This window comes from Maylandia zebra, linkage group LG17 (genome assembly GCF_041146795.1).
Source record: "Maylandia zebra isolate NMK-2024a linkage group LG17, Mzebra_GT3a, whole genome shotgun sequence".
In the NCBI taxonomy this organism is placed as follows: domain Eukaryota; kingdom Metazoa; phylum Chordata; class Actinopteri; order Cichliformes; family Cichlidae; genus Maylandia; species Maylandia zebra.
The window spans coordinates 37,876,683-37,880,998 of record NC_135183.1 but is presented as its reverse complement, the minus strand read 5'-3'; the positions used below and the strand labels follow the sequence as shown (position 1 = coordinate 37,880,998).

At 38.6% G+C, this 4,316-nt stretch overlaps 1 long non-coding RNA gene across 1 annotated transcript; it reads right to left on the bottom strand.

Moving 5' to 3' along the window:
- Positions 1 to 721: 721 nt before the first annotated feature.
- Positions 722 to 3,374, bottom strand: LOC143413168 (uncharacterized). The gene is made up of 4 exons (XR_013093774.1): positions 3,341 to 3,374; positions 1,688 to 1,793; positions 1,406 to 1,593; positions 722 to 1,327 (listed from the first exon to the last, which is right to left on the bottom strand). It is a non-coding gene; the product is annotated as an uncharacterized LOC143413168 (long non-coding RNA).
- Positions 3,375 to 4,316: the final 942 nt, after the last annotated feature.

The window sequence follows — 4,316 nt, the reverse complement described above, 5'->3', positions numbered from 1 at the left end:
TCTTCTGTGGAACCAGCTTCCAGTTTGGATTCAGGAGACAGACACTATCTCTACTTTTAAGATTAGGCTTAAAACTTTCCTTTTTGCTAAAGCATATAGTTAGGGCTGGACCAGGTGACCCTGAATCCTCCCTTAGACGTAGGCTGCCGGGGGATTCCCATGATGCATTGAGTTTTTCCATTCCAGTCACCTTTCTCAACTTTGTGTTAATATACCTCTCTGCATTGAATCATATCTGTTATTAACCTCTGTCTCTCTTCCACAGCATGTCTTTATCCTGTCTTCCTTCTCTCACCCCAACCGGTCGCAGCAGATGGCCCCGCCCCTCCCTGGGCCTGGTTCTGCTGGAGGTTTCTTCCTGTTAAAAAGGAGTTTTTCCTTCCCACTGTCGCCAAAGTGCTTGCTCATAGGGGGTCATATGATTGTTGGGTTTTTCTCTGTACCTATGAAGCACCTTGAGGTGACTTTTGTTGTGATTTGGCGCTATATAAATAAAATTGAATTGAGTTTAATTTTTCCGTCTGATAGTCCTGCATTTGGGTCCTTCCTCCTGCCACACAGCACACACTTAGACACATTTTAAGAAAGACAAATTAATGAGGAGTGAAATTAAAAAAACAAAAAAAGCCACTGCAGGACTCCTGTTTGATCTTTATGGTGTCATGAAAGCTGTGCCGAGCACATCAGGTCTTCATCAATCTCAGTAAACTGTAAACTGATCTGAGGCAGAGTTTGGTGAATCTAAAGTAGGATTGCAAAATGATCATAAATGTCTTGGATTTCATATTTTTATTGATGAAAAAACACTTTACATCAGTTAACTTCAGAGCAGATCTAACACCACGTTTAGCTCTCTACATGCAAGTATGTTTTTCTCATTAGCAGAAAAATTAATAGACTAAAATTCAATCCTCTGTATTATTACTGAAGCTATGCAGTGACTAATCTAAAAAGGCGACTCATGCATTTAAACTAAATGTAATTTTTATGATTATTAGGAAGCTGATAGAAATATTTAACGATACTCTCAATTCAAAATGACTTCATTGTCTCATTTCACTGATAGAAACATCAACACAAACTCGGATTTCTGTCACTGTGAGACCACAGCGAATCTTGGTTGAGCCATATAAGCAGCTGGCACTGGTTGTGAAGGCATCATCATGGGTGCCTGCATGACTGGAACAGGCTGCATGTTCACAATGTTGTTATTCTGTATGTTGACCACAGTGGGGCCTTGCTTACGATGCTTTAACTCACGATGCATCTGACACCAGGAGCACGTGGCGCAGCAATAGGAAATTGCAATATCCTTACAGAGAGAGCCCTGCAGAGAGACGGTACAACCATTATTTCTTTCTCCATTTCTGCTTCATGACATTGTCTCATTGTCACTGCTTTATACCTTGATGCCATATCTGTTTCGCATGGCAACCCTTAAAGACAAGACTGCAGGAGGAACACAAACAGGTATCCCACAGGCTGTTAATCCACCAGAGCAACATGTATCACACAAAGGGAGACAGCTATTCTCTCCAAACCTTCCTGCAACGGTGCTGGCGAGGCAGGAGCCGCACCAGAAACCATAGCAGCCTGAAAAACAGAAATACATCACCAAAGTGGTAACATGTCTGAAGTGCCTAAGACCCCAGAAATGACAAGAAAAAGATCTTAAACTTCTTCTTACAAGTACTCGCATCCTCAAAGCAATCCAAGAGACCACTGTCCCAGTCTGTCAAGGGTTTTTCTGCCATTGTGTGTTGAGGTTCAGCCACAGACACTAAATAATTACTCTGTAAAAGTAGAATGAAGTAGAGAAAACCCAAATACAACAATTGCAATTAAAGTCAGCTTTATACACCTTTGTCTTCTTTCAGCTGAGACAGAAAGCTAAAGAAACAGTAATCCGTGCCCTTTTTACAACTTGGTTGTATTACTGTAAAGCTTTATATACTGGTGTTACCATTTTGCCCTGTGTCGTCTTCAGCTGCTGCAAAATGTTGGATCACAGCTTTTAACTGGCTGCACAGTTAAAGTGCTTAAATGGTCTTCCCCGACCTTCCCTCTCTGAGCTGCACTTGCTTTTCCACTCACATCAACTAACCGACTGCTCCTGGATGTGTCGAGGACACAGCGGAGGCTCAGACGGACTTTTGCCGTAGCGGGTCCCAAGTTTTGAAATTTGTTACCATTTCACATTAGAGAGGTCTCTTCACTGCCAATTCTTAAACCCAGTCTAAAGATCCACGTCTTCTGCTTGGTGTTTGACCCAGTTTGAGATATTTATCATTCATTTAAAATTCTTTTACTCGTGTTTATCTTGTATTGATGTTTTTAAAAAATGTTTGAATTCTATTTTATATTTAATGTATTTATTAATAAGAATATCTCTAGAATATCCCAAAATCTGACATGTTTGTGAACCAGGACACGGACCCCATTAAGCCAGGTGACGTCTGGTCCCATTTGGCTTTAGTTACGTAGTTAGGAACATGTTACAAGTTTTGAGGGTTTTTTCAGGGTACATTACTTGTGAATCAGGACATTGTTATATATAGCTACTTTGACATAGTCCGATTGATTGCAAGGCTAATTTATGACGTTTTTATATTTCTATTTAACCCTTTCAGGCACAGTGTCACTACAGTGGTCAGCTATTGATGGTACACTCAAAAAAATGAAATTGGGTCGTTGTTACATGTACAAGATTCAAACTTGTAATTTGAACTAAATAATTTCATGTTTCTATGGTGAACGTATTTAAATCATGTACCATTTGCATGAAATTCAACTTAATTTGTTCTTGTTGAAATGATACAATCTAGTAAGAGTGGTTAGTTGCCCTGACTTGCCTGGACTGGTTCGTTGTCTCTATGAAATCATCAACACTCATATTGGTTCATTACGCAAGCCTAGCAGTATTTGCCTTGATTAACAAAGTATTTGTTCAAACAACAAGATTTCATTGTGTTTTCCTAAAGTTTTTAACTTATGCAGAATGAATTAAAACAAATTTCACTTTACATACTTCAATAAATCACTTCAAGTAAATGCAAGTATACTACGGTGATGATGATAAAATTGAAGATCAAAAATCTTTTTTTTTTCATGTCTAAAGATGAATAAAAATACTTAAGAAAAGAAATCCAGATTGACACTGTCACTATTCATGCATGAAAGGGTTAAGTTTCTATTGTATATTCACCCTCCATCCATAATAAAGAAAACTAAACCAATAAAATATCAGAATCTCTGATAAATGAAATAACTGAACTGGCAGCATCATTAACATCAAGCACTAAAGAAAAAAAAGAGATGACACAACAAACTCTTCACTTACTTCTTATTCTGCACTCTGATGTCTCTCCTCTCCAGCACTCAGTCACACTCTGTTCTTCTTTATCAAAGGAGGTCATGACACACAGTCCCAGTGAAACCATTGGACATGTGAGCATGACTGGTACTGAATGTATTTGAATATTCAATTGGCTTCACAGAGGTTAAGTGTGAGTGAACTACTAAAACCAGTGGTTTGATGTAAATATTGGCTACTACTAACACAAATAAGACTTAAAGAGCAACGCTCTAATACATGTGAGTGAAAAGAGCAAGGGACTGAACGAATAACTGAATAAACGTATAACTGACTGCTGGATTGTAGCCTTTTAGTAAAACTTTGTAACCACTGAGAGAACTCTGGGTTCAGGATGAAGGCTACGAGATCAAGCCTGTCATCATCACTAAAAGCAGCTTGTTAAAAACACTTTTAAATTGAGAGTTTCAGCATGAAAACTACTGCAATTTGTAACTCTTGTGCTTATTTGTGGTCATAGATCAACAAAGTCAGGAAAGTGAAAGTGATGGAGGAAGAGAGCCAAGAGCTGTGGCTATGAAGAGTTTGCTGAGTATTCTTGGGAAAACAGAGATGGGAAAGTTGACCTGTGGTTATGCTTGTTCCTAGTAGAGGTGTTAGGGTTTAGTTTACATCAGTGTGCTTACCATCTTTCTCTCTTTTAACTGCGGTCAATAAAATGTCTTTGGTTGTGTGTGGAGAATGCCCACAAACACCCAATATAATACATTTAGAGACTGTAGTAGTTTGTGGGGCAGAGCTTCACTTTCATGCAGTCTTTGGGTGAATCTGATATTTAAAATGAACAGAACCTTTGTCTACATAGAAACAATGTTTGCATGTTTGAAATGTGCCAAACTATGAGTAGGTGTCTGTTGCATGGATTCTTTTTCCTTGTTTCTCCAGATATCACTTCCTTGTTGAGCTAAAATGATAACACTGTAAACTAGTACACTTGAAGGAT